Here is a 15010-nt window from a genome sequence, read left to right on the forward strand (position 1 = left end):
AATGAACCACCGTTTTTGCACCAAAGACGTCTCAAGAATCCTTTCTTGGTCATTGGCACCAGACTCCACCCCACCAACCCTCACCTATATTCCAAAACCTCATCAGTTGGTGGTGCCAGGAGTGCAGACTCTGTTGCAGTGTGTGCTGGGCAGAACTAGAGTCCAACTTGTGACTTCCGGCTGAGCCTGGGCAGGTGGAAGCAGCGTGGGCTTCAGGGGTGGACCAGCCTGGCTTGGAATCTCCACTCTGACACTCATCAGCTGGATGAGTTAATAGGACAAGTCACTTCATCTGTTGAGCCTCAGTGTCCTCACCTGTCCCATAGAGTATTAATCCATAGTTGAGAAGATTCCATAAAGACATAAGTACAGGGGTGCCTGGGTGGCTCAGTGGCTTAAAGCCTCTGCCTTTGGCTCAGGTCATGGTCTCAGGGTCCTGGGATAGAGCCCCACATCGGGCTCTCTGCTCAGCAGGGAGCCTGCTTCCCCCCACCCCTTTCTCTCTGCCTGCCTCTCTGCCTACTTGTGATCTCTCTCTGTCAAATAAATAAAATCTTTAAAAAAAAGAAAAAGACATAAGTACAGGGGAGCCTGGGTGGCTCAGTGGGTTAAGCATCCATCTTCGGCTCAGGTCATGATCCCAGGGTCCTGCAATGGAGCCCCATGTTGGGCTCCTCACTGACCGGGGGGCCTGCTTCTTCCTCTCCCTCTGCTGCTTCCCCTCGCTTGTGTCCTTGCTCTCAAATAAATAAAATAAAATCTTAAAAAAAAAAAAAAAAAAGGTTGAATACTTAACTGAGCCTCCCAGTCACCTGTAAGCTAAGGATCATGAGAAGAGAAGCTTCTCTTAAATTGTCCAGGGGGCCCTAAATGCCTTCACATCACAAGTGTCCTTATAAGAGAGAGGCAGAGGGACAGAGAGAGGAGAAGACATACAGACCCAGGAGAAGGAGGTGTGAAGACCGGGGCAAGAGACTGGAGTGCTAGGCCACCAAGCCAAGGAACAGCCTGCAGCCACCAGAAGCTGGAAGAGGCAAGGAACAGAGTCTCAGAGGGGAGTGGAGCCCTGCTGATCCCTTGCTTTCAGATTGCTGGCCTCCAGAACCATGAATGACTGCATTTCTATTGTTTCAAGCTCCCTAGTTTGTGGTCATTCATTATAGCAGCAGCAGGAAACCAACATAGGTCTCTTGGTTCTAGCTCCAACTTAGCCAGTCCCCTGCCTCTGGAATGCCTCATCTCTTAGCCAAACCTGGACCTAGAATCTGAGGCCCTAAAGCCCGATTCTGGGTGGGGTGGGACAGCTGCCACCCATGGTGTCCACTGAGTCCTAACTGCCACTTGCTCCTTGGCCCTATCTGCCTCTGTTGGACTGTACCACCAGTTTCTGGCCCCATCAGACCCCAGTGGGAGTGGGAAGTGGGCATGTGTGCAGGGGTCCAGGACTGGTTCATTGGGCAAAAAAAGAACTTGGGAAAATCAGGAGGCCCATACTGCAATTTTGCCTCTATATGAACTTGGACCACAGTTTGCTCAACTTTGTGGGTTGGAACACGTGCTTTTCCTGAGCCTTTTAGTACTGACTGTGAATGAGCAAGGAAAGGAGTGGGAGGGTTTGGGAAGGAGGATGAAGATAATGAATGCGGAGCATAAAAATGTTTAGTTCTACAAATGAGGTTTGGGTTTCTCTCATGGATTGGATGATGAGCCATTCTGAGGTCACACGGTGACTCAAGGTTTACCACCTAGGGTTGGAGGTCTGTAGGAGAGGCATTTGCACCATCACAGGACCCACCCAGCCATACTCCCTTCAAGGTAGATCACCCAGGGACTTTGACCCCGTAGACGAACCAACCGGAAGGAAGAAGGGGGACGAGACCAGAAGGCTGCCTGGCAACCAGTGACATGGAGGGGTAAGATGAGATGGGGGAAAGCAGACTGCCACACTTGGGAACTTGAAGGAGGAAACACTGGAAAACATGGTGGAAAATGGAAACAAAGGAGTCATGGTTGGGATAAGTCCACAGAGCTGAATCTGTTCAAGCCAGTGGCTGAAATAAAGTCTTAAAAGGAAGTGAGTTAGGGGAAGTGAGTTAGCCACCCTGCCTGGCTCGGTAGATTAAGCCTTTCCCTTCAGCTCAGGTCATGATCTCAGGGTCCTGGGATCGAGCCCCACATCAGCCCCTCTGCTCAGCAGGGAGCCTGCTTCCCCCTCTCTGCCTGCTTCTCTGCCTGCCTCTCTGCCTACTTGTGATTTCTCTCTGTCAAATAAATAAAATCTTTTTTTTAATATATATTTTTTAAAGCTTTTATTTATTTATTTGACAGAGAGAGATCACAAGTAGGCAGAGAGGCAGGCAGAGAGAGAGGAGGAAGCAGGCTCCCCGCTGAGCAGAGAGCCCGATGCGGGACTCGATCCCAGGACCCTGAGATCATGACCTGAGCCGAAGGCAGCGGCTTAACCCACTGAGCCACCCAGGCGCCCATAAATAAATAAAATCTTAAAAAAAAAAATAAGAGGGGCACCTGGGTGGCTCAGTGGGTTAAAGCCTCTGCCTTCGGCTCAGGTCATGATCCCAGGGTCCTGGGATCGAGCCCCGCGTCAGGCTCTCTGCTCTGCGGGGAGCCTGCTTCCTCCTCTCTCTCTGCCTGCCTCTCTGCCTAGTTGTGATCTCTCTCTGTCAAATAAATAAAATATAGAAAAAAAAATAAGAAAGGAAGTGAATTAGTGGGCAGAATGAAGTGAAGTGAAGCTGGGTGCTAGTTGGGTTGTTGAGTTAGTGTTGAGATGTGAAAGTTAAAGTCCACGCACTCCCACTGCTGGTGGTCCTAAGTATGAGGAGAGACCACAGACTCAGAATTAGTAAGAACGTGCTTTATTAAAAATGCACTGCTAGGAAGAAGGAGGAGCATGTTCGCCAACCAGACACTGAGGACAGTCTCCTAGTTTCTGAACACATCACTAAAACTGAGTTTAGCAAGGTCACAGGATACAAAGCCAACGTTCTAAATTCAGTCAGATTTCTTTCTTTCTTTCTTTTTATTTTATTTATTGGGGCACCCAGGGGGGCTCAGTTGGTGAAGCATCTGCCTTCAGCTCAGGTCGTGATCCCGGGGTCCTGGGATTGAGCCCCCTGTTGCACTTTCTCCTCAGGGGGGAGCCTGCTTCTCCCTCTGCTGGTCATTCCCCCTGCTCATGCTTGCTCTCATGCTCTCTTTCTGCCAAGTAAATAAATAAAATCTTTTTAAAAAGAGAGAGAGAATTCATTTATTTATTTGAGAGAGAGTGAGAGTCAGAGAGATCACAGAGGGAGAGGGAGAAGCAGACCTGCCACTGAGCAGAGAGCCTGATGTGGGGCTCCATCCTAGGACCCTGAGATCATAACCTGAGCCAAAGGCAGACGCTTAGCCAACTGAGCCACCCAGGCGCCCTCCATCAGATTTTTATATAGTAGCAATAAACAACTAAAAACTGAAATTTTAGAAACATCTTTTGAAATTGCATCAAGGGGTGCCCAGCTGGCCCAGTCAGTGGAGTGTGCAACTCTTGCTCTCTCGGGGTTGTGAGTTCGAGCCCCACACTGGGTGTAGAGATTAGTCCAAATAAAATCTTTAAATAAATAAATAGAAATAAACAATAAAATTGCATCTAAAAATCGAGTAGTATTACATTTAACAGAATAGATTCAAGATGTGTGTATTAGTTACCTATTGCTGTGTAACAAATGATCCCCAACTTAGTGGTTTAAAACAACAGACATTCGTTGTTTTATTTCAGTTTCCATGCATTAGGAAATCAGGAGCACTTCAGCTGGATGGCTCTGGTTCTGAGTCTCTCCTAGGCTGTACCCCAGATGATGGACAAAGCCGCTTCATCTGAAGCTTGCTGTGGCTGTCATCAGGCGGAACCCTCCATAGGACTGCTTACAACATAAGCTGGCTTCTCCCAGAGTGAATGATCTAAGAAAGAACAGCCCTACAGGAAAGCCACACTATTTTTTTTATGACCTGATCTCCACCGTCCCACACTGTGACTTCTGCTTTATTCTCTCATTAGAACAAGTCCAGTCACTAAGCCCAGCTCACACTTGAGGGGAGGCGAATTAATTTCCACCTTTGGAAGGGAGGTGTATTAAATAATTCCTGAATGTTTATTTAGTTAGTTAAGATTCTATTTATTTATTTGACAGAGAGAAACACAGCAAGAGAGGGAACCCAGGCAGGGGGAGTGGGAGAGCGAGAAGCAGGCTTCCCGTTGAGCAGGGAGCCCGATGCAATGCAGGGTTTGATCCCAGGACCCTGAGATCATGACCCAAACCAAAGGCAGATGCTTAACAACTGAGCTACCCAGGCGCCTCCATGAATGTATTTTTTTAAACCACCACAGCCAGTATGCTGAAAACAACAAAACACTGCTGATTAAAAATTTTTAAATGCAGAGATAAAGTGTGTTTGTGGATGAAAAGACCTGATATTAAATCGATCTTGGACTGATCTATAGATTCAGTACAATCTCAATCAAAACCAGCAGGATGTCTCTGTAGACATTAACAAGCTGGGCACCTGGGTGGCTCAGTTGGTTCAGCGTCTTAGTGGTCTCAGTGTTTCTTAACCTGGGACAGTTTTCTCCAGGAAATATTTGGCAATGTCTGGAGACATTTTTGGTTGTCACAACTGGAGGGCTGATGCTTCTGAATTAGTGGGTAAAGGGCAGGAATCTGCTCAATATTCTGCAATACACAGGACAGCCTCCCCCTACAAAAAATTATCTGACCCCAAATAACAATAGTACTGGAATTAAGAAACCCTGACCTTGGGGTGCCTGGGTGGCACAGTCCTTATGTGTCTGCCTTCAGCTCAGGTCATAATCCCAGGGTCCTGGGATCAAGACCCGCATCCAGCTCCCTGCTCAGCAGGGAGCCTGCTTCTCCCTCTCCCACTCCCCCTGCTTGTGTTCCCTCTCTCACTGTGTCTCTCTCTGTCAAATTAAAAAAAAAAGAAAGAAAGAAACCCTGAGCTAAGCAAAGATTTCTTAGATAGGACACAAAAGTCAGAAACCATAAAAGGAAAAAAAAAACCCTGATAAATTAGATTTTAAAAATGAAAAACTTCTGCTCTTTAAAAGAGCAGAATCATTAAAGGGGCACCTGGGTGGCTTAGGTTAGGTGTCCAGCTCTTGATTAGGTGTCCAACTCTTGATCTCAGCTCAGGTTTTTTTGTTTTGTTTTAAGAGTTTATAGCATATGAGAGAGAGAGAGAGATCATGAGCAGGGAGAAGGGGTAGAGAGCAGCAGACTCGCGGTTGAGCAGGGAGGCCCGATGAAGGACTCGATCCCAGAACCCTGGGGTCATGACCCAGGACCCTGGGATCATGACCTGAGCCGAAGACACTTAACCAACTGAGCCACCCCGGGTCCCCACTCTCAGCTCAGGTCTTGATCTCAAGGTTGTGAGTTCAAGCCCCACCTGCAGATGGGTGAAAGCATTTGCAAAACGTGTATCAGATAAAGGCCTTCTAGCCAGAATTTATAGAGTTCTGACAACTCAAAGTAGGAAGGCAACCACTTTTTTTTTTTTTTAAGATTTTTATTTATTTATTTGACAGACAGAGATCACAAGTAGGCAGAGAGGCAGGCTGAGAAAGAGGAAGGGAAGCAGGCTCCCCGCTGAGCAGAGAGCCCGATGTGGGGCTCGATGCTGGGATCATGACCTGAACTGAAGGCAGAGGCTTTAACTCACTGAGCCACCCAGGTGCCTCAGCAACCACTTATTTTAATGGACAAAAGAGTTGATCAGACACTTCACCAAAGAAGATACACAAATGGCCAATAAGCACACAAAAAGAAACTCAACATCATTAGTCATTAGAGAAACATAAACTTAAATCACAATGAAATGCTACTACACATCCATAAGAATGACTAAAAATAAAAAAATGGCAAGAATGTGGACAGCTAGAACTCCCCTACACGGCTGGTGGGAATGTGAAATGGTGCAACTTTGGAAAACAGTTCGGCGATTTCTTGTAAAGACAAATATACACTTACATTACATCCATGCCATTCCTTTCTTAGGTATTTACCCAAGAGATGTTTACCGAGAGATATTTACCCAAAGAGTTCATAAATGAATGTTCATAGCAACTTTATTCTCAATGGCCAAAAGCGGAAAAGAACCCAAATGCCAATTAACTGGTAAGGGGGTTAACAGTTGTGTATATACACATAACAGAATTTACTCATCAATAAAGAGAAACAAGCCGCTACAGTTGTGATATATATATATATAAGAAAATAGATAAATTTCAAAATCATTATGCTGGATGAAAGAACCCAGACATAAAACAATGCATATTATATGATTCCATTTATAAGAAACTCCAGGAAATTCAAAATTATAGTGACAGAAAGCAGATCCGTAGTTGCCAGAGGCTAGGAGTTGGGGGAGAGGACGGCCTTCAATGGGGCACAGGGAAATTTGGGGGTGATGGAAATGCATTATATCTCCGTATATCAAGGAATAGATATATGTTTATCTCTCCATATAGGAATTACACAACTGTATACATTTGTCAAGATTCATATTTTACACTTGAAACTGGAGAATTTCATTGCGTGTAAATGGTGCCTAAATAAAACCTATTTTTAAAAAAATACTGGCTCTTTTTATACATAAGGCCACCTCCCAGATTGGTCTTGTGGTTAGCAGTGGGGGAGGGGCCACACAGCTCCGGAGTAGGAAAAATGAGACCTTGGGAAGTTTAGCCAGGAAGGGGAAAGGCACTTAGCACTTTCCTTAGCAAAACTTTTAAATTCGAAGGAAGTTCTAATACCATACGTTTGAATGAGTTTACTGTTTTGGTCTGGTATAATATATATAAGTTATAGGATTTGTCAGTGGAGATTGTTATTAAAGATCTGTAAAGGAATCACAGTTTGTCTGGTGAGCAAATTATTTCAGGATCTCTTCGTTAGTCGAGATTGCTGACATTCAGACCCTGACATGAAGTCCCACTTATTAGACAGGGACCGCCCTCATCATTAGGGACCTTCCCATATGTGGACCTCCCCAAGGCTCCCGGCTGTAGGGTCTTCGTAAGAATGTCCTTGGCATTTCACTTAGTGCTAGTTGCACCATACATATTCTCATACTAATGTCCCTTCGTCCTTTGTTTCTTGCCCCTGAAAGCTCTTCACCAGAAAAGGATCAGAGTCGTAGTTTATAACTAAGGATTAGGTTGATTAAATTTAGGATTATGGGCATGGAAAGCCTAATTCACACTGCTCTTCCAAGTGTGTCTACCACATAGGGAGTGGTGAGTATATATTGTTCAAATCAATGAATGAACGAAAACTGATTGAAATGGAAAGAAGCTGTTAGTTGGCTTCAGGTGGCTCACATAACATCATGAAGGATAGAGAAGGGCTTGCTGGTTCTCTATCTCTGTCCTGACCTCTACAGTGTCATTCAAAGGCTTCCCACCACTCACCACCCGCCTCTATTTTGCTAAAAGCCTCCTTGTACTCCCCTGTGCTGTCCCATAAAGGGAAGTCTCCCTGGTTGCACCGTGGAGAAGAAAAGCCACTTCTTCTCAGGAGTGCCAGAAGAAGTCTCCTTGCTTTCCACTGGCTCTGATTTGGTTTGGGGCCCAGCTCGGACCTTGGCTGTGGCTATATGGACTGGCTAAAACCAATCAGAACCTATTCTTGGTGCTGGGGAGTGAGCTGCTTCCTGCAGTTGTCAGGGGAATGGGTGTTTGGCGGTCAAAAATGACAACTGTCACAAGGATGTCAGGGTCTGGATTAGAGCTCCCAAAAGGCTCCAGTATAGACTGAGCAGTGAAAAGACTGAGTTGTGTTTCTTTTAGATCAAGGATAGGGAGGAAAAAGCATAACACTTTGTGCCCTGTGTTCTGCTTTTCAGGACTTTGCCTGAAAACAAAAAAGCCACCTACCTAAAAGCTGTTCTTCACGGTGTTCTTCATGTAGAAGAGTTTAAGACCTCGTAAACACGTAGGGTTGGGGGAGAGGGAACAAATTTTAATGTACGTTATTGAGTTACAGTAGTAAAAATACTGTCTTTATATGGATAAAAATATGGAAAAATAAATATCACTAGGTGTGCTGGGATATTTAATGACATACAGGGATTGTTGGAAAGCAATTTAACGGTTTCAGATTTCCACAAATATCACAGTGTTTGCCTAATCATAAGAATACATCAGAACAGGGGCGCCTGGGTGGCTCAGTCAGTTACGCGTCTGCGCCTTCAGCTCAAGTCATGATTCCAAGGTCCAGGGATCCAGCCCGGCATCTGGCTCCCTGCTCAGCAGGAAGTCTGCTTCTCCTTCCTCTGCCTCTCCCTCTGCCTCTCGCCCTGCTCGTGCTCGTGCTCTTGCTCTCTCTCTCTCAAATGAATAATTTAAAAAATCTTTTAAAAAATGTAAAAAAAAAAAAAAAGAACACATCAGAACAGAGTTTGGATTAGGTAAGGGATGAATGCTGGGGCTGGGGTGCAGTCAGATGACCTTTCCCCGAGAGAAATGGTTTAGCCTCTGTAAGCTTCGGTTTCCCCAGATGTAGGACAGAGGCAATAGCGACAGTGACACCTCACAAGCGGTCGTGAGGGCTGAATGAACACTCTGTCTATCCCGTGTCGAGCACACAGTGATTGGTACACACTAACCTCTCTCAGTATGCCCTCGCGGTTAGGAGGAAGACCGGGGAGGGATGCCTTGTAAAGCTAGGACTAGCTGTGACTGCACATAACCGCATCAGATTTGCAAAGAGGCTTTATTGAGGTGTAATTGACGTACAATAAACAGTACATGTTTCAATTATACAATCGGACAAGTTTTGAGGATGTATCCACCCTGGCAACCATCACCACCACCAAGATAAGTCCCCTATCTATCACCCCCAAATGGTCCTATTCCCCTTGGAATCCCCCCCTCTCATCCCTTCACCCTGCTCCATCCAGATAACCATGGGTCTGCTTTCTGTCAACACAGATTAGCTTGCATTTCCTAGAATTTCATGTAAATGGAATCATAGACATTATGTACTCTCTCTCTCTCTTTTCTGGCTTCTTCCATTCGACTTGTTTTGACATCTTCCATGTTGGTGCATGTACTCATAGCTAGCTCGTGCTTTTTTATTACTGAGTAGTACCCCATTATACGGCTATCTCACAACTACTTTCTCCAGTCCCCTGTCGGTGAACAAGCACATTGGTGCCAGTCTTTGGCCATGACCAGAGTTGTTATGGGCTTTTGCTTACAAGTCTTTGGGTGGACATATGCTTTCGTACGTCTTCTGTAAATAGCTACCAGTACGATTGCTGGATTGTAATGTAAAAAAAGATATATATATCTAGATATATATATATATATCTTTACAAGAAACTTCCTGGCAGTAAATGTGCCATTCCAGGTGTGCCCCTTTGTAGGTGGAGCCATTCCAGAGTTCAACCTTACAGGACCTCGGAGCCACGGACAGGACAAACCCACTGCAGACTTCGGGTCCCTAGCTCGGCAGCAGGTGGTAATTAGAGTTAAGATGAGGAGGAGTCTGAGGGGCGCCTCATCTGAAGGGGGGGCCAAGCATGAGCAAGAAAATAGCCCCAGTTGCGCCTGTAGCCCATCTTTCCAGGTAGCCATAAAATTGAGGTGGTTCGTGACAGAAAGTTTCAAGAGCCCGGAGTCCTCTGCTCTTTGCCGTGTTGCCTCTCCCTTCAGAATCAGGGCCCCGTGTGACACCCTGCCTGGCTCAAGGGAACGCTTTCCCAGGGCTGGACCTTGCCACGCCCACTGGAGTCCTGCTGCGGACCTTCCAAGTCTCTAGACACAGACCGGGTTGCATCTGCTGACCTTGAGACTATGGAAGCCCAGAGCCCAGGGGTTCCAGGAGCTCCTGGTCGCCTCAGCCTGTCTTCAACCTCAAGCCCTGGACACACCCAGCCACCGTGAGTGGGGCCGGCTCTGCAGCCTGTCTGTCCCACACTCCCCTCCGTTCTTATGCCCAGAGGTATTCACACCTATTGAGCCACTCATCTGTCCCCACCCTGGTTCAGTCTAGGTTTCTCCCACTTGAGCTATATATCTGGTCCTCTTCTGGCTGCTCTGCCTGGCCTCCGTTGCTCCAGCCCATTCCCTCAACCCAGCTTCCACACATCGTTATTCTTTTTTTTTTTTTTTAAAAGATTTTATTTATTTATTTGACAGAGATCACAAGTAGAAAGAGAGGCAGGCAGAGAGAGAGATAGACAGAGGAAGAAGCAGTCTCCCCGCTGAGCAGAGAGCCCGATGTGGGGCTTGATCCCAGGATCCCGGGATCATGACCTGAGCTGAAGGCAGAGGCTTTAACCCACTGAGCCACCCAGGTGCCCCCACACATCGTTATTCTAAGATGCAAATTTTTTTTTAAAGATTATTTATTTATTTGACAGACAGAGAGATCACAAGTAGGCAGAGAGGCAGGCAGAGAGAGAGGAGGAAGCAGGCTCTCCGCTAAGCTGAGACCCCGATGAGGGGCTCCATCCCAGGACCCTGGGATCATGACCTGAGCGGAAAGCAGAGGCTTTAACCCACTGAGCCACCCAGGCACCCCTAAGATGCAAATCTGACGAGGCCCTTCCTCGGCTCCCCATTGCCTAGAGTGGAAAGCTCTAGTTCCTTAGCCTAGCATTCAAGGCCCTCCATGGACTGCGCCTCTGACCTTTCCAGCCTCCACTCCTCTACCCCTTGAACCTTCCCTGGGCTCTAGCCATTGCAAACCATCTTTCACCACCTTCATACCTGCTGTTCCCACTGCTTGGTACGCTGTTTTTAAGTCCCTATTCCTTCATTAAGAATCAGCCCTCCCTTGGTTCCTTCCTCGGTTTCTGGCACCCTGTGCAAAACTTCACAGTGACAGGGTGCCTGGCTGGCTCAGTAGGTAAGAGCATGCGACTCCTGATCTCAGGCTTGTGAGTTCAAGCCCCAGTCTTGGAGACAGAGATTACTTAAAACAAACAAAACCCTTCCGGATGGCAACAGCCACACTGTGTTAGAGTTGTTGTGTTTGTTGGTCCACCCAGCTGGGGGTCCCACATGCCTATAGCTCCGTCTTTAGTAGCCAGCACATGGTACCTATATGTCGAATGAACGAGGGAAGAAGTGAATGAATGGCAGAGTGAGTGGGACAGTGACCTGGCAGCACCCACAGTGGTGATGGTGTGGGTGGGTTGGAGCAGGCAAAGGATGGGGATGAACCAAAAGAACAGAAGGAAGACACGAGGAGACGGCTCCAAGGGGGAGGGGAGGAAGTCTCCGCAACGATGTTCCAACCCTATCTCTCTGCATGGGTCCATCCTGTAACCGGGCTGCGTGCTCTGAAATCCCCCAGAATCCCTGTCATTTCCTCATGTTTGTTATTTCTGCTACCCCTGTGAGGAAATGCTCCTTGACCTCGCCCTTGAGAAGAGTTGCTTAGGCCTTACCCAAGGCTGTTGGCTTCTTTGCAGGCTGGGAGGTGAGGAGGGGACAGCACAGTTCACCCCTCCTCTGGGCACCAGGACCCTCCTGGCAGGGGTCCCGTGGGGAGGGCCTGAGAGCTGAGTGGGCAAGGCCTGAGCCATATGGGAGAGGAGGTTGGGCCTGTGGACAGGGGGAACCAGAAAGCCATGGGGTCTGGAGGCTGGGCCGCTGGGCCATGCTGCTGTCTCTGTCTGAGCACACCCCTACCCCCACCCCCCACCCCAGGTGGGTTTCCTGTCCTAGTTCTCTTGTACTTAGCTACATTCCTGATGACAAAGCACTCACTCCATGCTCAGCCAGCTAAGGGAAGCAGGACGGACGGAAAGTTTTTTGGGGGGTATGAAGTATCTGCCTCATACGGTCTTCACCACTGTACCTTCAGGACCCAATACCACGCCTGGCACATGGTGAGGGAGCTCAAAACTGTCAGATGGATGGATGGATGGATGGATGGATGGATGGATGGATGGAAAGTTTTCTTGCCTGGGGCCAGAGGGCTGTAGGGGAGTAGCATCTCCATGGTCCATCCCTGGTGGCAAATGTGGCCAGGAGAGTGTGGGACTCCCTTGGAAAGGGTAAGAGGCTGGGGGTCTGAGTTGGGGGTCTCTTATGCTACCTCCCCACCTTCTCAAGCTCTCTGCTCCAATCTTAGAGTTCTGGGATTGGAATCTCAATGAGGCCTATCCCTGCTTGGAGACACCCCTTCCCCACAGCAGAGGTCCCCATGCCTGGCTAGGCATCAGAATTTCAGGGCTGTGTTTCAGGGGAGGTTGAACCACAGTGATTCCTGGGTTCCACCTGAGACCCACTGCTCAGAATATTGCTGGAGGGGACCACAAATTCTGTGTTTTTTAAAGTATCCTGAGTGATTCTGCCATGTAGACAGGCATAGGAGTTCCCCCACCTACCGGATCAAGTTTACCCCCCCAAGTAATGCATTCTGAGCCCTTTGCCATCAGGACCCAGTGCCCACGTGCACCCTCATACCTTGCCCTTCACCCCAAACACGTAGCCCAGTGAAACGGCGCCATGGTCCCCAGTCCTGCTCAGGCTCTCTCGCCTCCTGAGCCTCCACTCAAACTCATCTCTCTTACCTGCCCCTCTCCGCTACCTAGGGAACATCCATACATTCTCTGAAGCCCAGAAAATGCCACTTCCTTCCCCAGGAAGCCTTTCACACCCTTCTTCTAGCCAGCCAGGCAAAACTTCAGTCTCCTTCCTGTGAATTTCACAGCCCCTCCCACCACCTAGACCACAGCACCTGTCACCCTGCTTAGTCATTATCTGATAATGTTTGCAGCAGCAGCCTTGTTAAATGCTCCCAGACATCCTCTGAGGTAAATGATGACAATGACAGTGGCGGTAGCAAAGACCATTTGTGCAGAAAGCCTGCTCGAAGCCCCCAGCACGTGCTGCTAGGCCCTTAAATCCTCACAAGAGCCTGGTGAGATAAGTACTGTGATTACCAGGCCCATAATACGGATGAGGAAGCCAAAGCCCAGAGAGCCAAGCACCTTTGCCCTGGGCCACACTGGATGAGGTAGAGCTGGGATCTAACCCAGGCGGTGCTCCACATACCACCGTCTAACCCACCACGCTTCAGCCCTTTTACGCTTAAGGCTCAGGGAAGTATTTGCCCAAACTCACCATTCTCATAAGCAGCCCAGACATGCTTTGCACTTAGGAGCCCCTGATTCCTTTACTCCACGCTCCCACATGGCCCCTTTTTGGTAAGTAATTGCAAGCCAAGCCCCATTCCAGGCTCTCGTCCTCATCCTGGGACCCTCCCCCCGTCCCCCCCCCAAGGACCTGCCCTCTTTTCCTGGCCTGGCGGGCCCTCTCAGCTCACTCCTGCTCATCCTGCCCCACCTCAAGTTCTGAGTTCCATGGAAGGAACGCCCAGCCCTTGCTGAGGCCACATGCTGGCAACTTTTCCTCCATGACTTCCTTGTCCAGCATTCTGGATCGAGCAGTCTGGGACAGTGGAGGAAGCAAGCCTCCTCCTCCTCTCCCTCAGTCTCAGTTTCTCCATCCATTAGGCAGACAGTGGCCTTGCCCTGGTAGTCTTCCAGGGCTGAGAAGAGGCTCTGGTGATCATAGGACAAGGGGCTTGTCAGTGCTGGTGGGCCAGACCTGAGCACCTCACTCCTGGGCCTGGTTAGGACGGTGGGATCCCAGTCAGCCTGCAACCCTACACTGCCGCCCTGGCAGGTTACCTACCTTCCCTGTGCCCCAGCACCTCATCCAGCAAATGGGATCCCATGAGGACCTTTGCACACAAGTACTGTGGGAATGGACTGCGGAAAGGCACGGGGTACATATAAAGGGCACCTAGACCAGGGCAATACCTCCAGACGTAAACAGTAGTAATTCCTAAGAGCCCTGCCTCCTTCTGAGGGGCGAACAGACCAAAGCAGAATCACAGCCAGGAAGTCAGGCACCCTTGTAGACCAAAAAAGTGGTAACGTACATGCAGTGGTAAACTTGGCTCTCTAAGGTGGGTCCCCAGCCCAGCCATCCCACGTACTGAGAATGCTCCACCAGTCCAGCCGGGTGTCTGCAGGGCTTCAAAGTCTTACTGGGATAGCAGATGATCTTCACGACGTGGCAGAGCTCTTTCGCATGTCCTTTTCTCACCCGATTCTTTACAGAACCTGTAAAAGAAGATTCCTTGGGCTTTGGCTCCAGGCTGGCCTGAGCTCATGTTCCAGTCCTGCTACTTATGAGCTGCGCGATCTTGGGCAAGTTATTTCCCTCCTCTGGGCCTCACTTTGCCTCATCTGTAAAGTGGGCTATCTACTCCCAACCTTTGAGGATCCTGTGAGAGTTACAGGTATCAGGCATAGAGAAGGTATGTAATCCTTAAAGCTCTATAACCCCCTTGTTCTAGATGAAGAAACTGAGGCTCAGAAAGCCTCCACTGCCTGCTCCACAACCAGAAAGAAGCAGGCTGGCTCTAGCCCACGACCCCTGCTACCACACAAGAGGGTGTCTCCCAGTTCACAAGTTTAGAGGTCATGAGGGATGGCTCTGGCTGTTCAAGGTCAACGACACGGGGTCCCGCTTTACAGGTTTCTTATAACTCTCATTTGTCAGAGTGGGCCAGGTCCAGACCAAATCATCGGGTGCCCCAGAGTGGGTCAGAGGGGAAAGGACAGACCCAAGATGGCTGTGGCAGGCGTGGCAGGTGGGACAGGTGAGGCCGTGCGCTCTGTGACTACTGGAAGACCCGCAGACACTGGGCCAGAAAGCAGAGCCCTTGCCCCAACCAACTGCACAGTAAGGACACAGTGACCTCATCTCTACCGTCAGGGGCTCAGCTATTAACACTGTTCCTTCTTAAGCCTCAGTCAGTGGACAGAACCACATTGCATCGCACTGGCTTTGTGTCTGCTGATTTTATTAGATAAAGATTAGATAAAGCAAGTTATATTCAGCATGATTTGCATGGATACCAGCAGGCTTGATATGTTCTTTCCACACTGAGGTTTGTCC

This window comes from Meles meles, chromosome 1 (genome assembly GCF_922984935.1).
Source record: "Meles meles chromosome 1, mMelMel3.1 paternal haplotype, whole genome shotgun sequence".
In the NCBI taxonomy this organism is placed as follows: Eukaryota; Metazoa; Chordata; class Mammalia; order Carnivora; family Mustelidae; genus Meles; species Meles meles.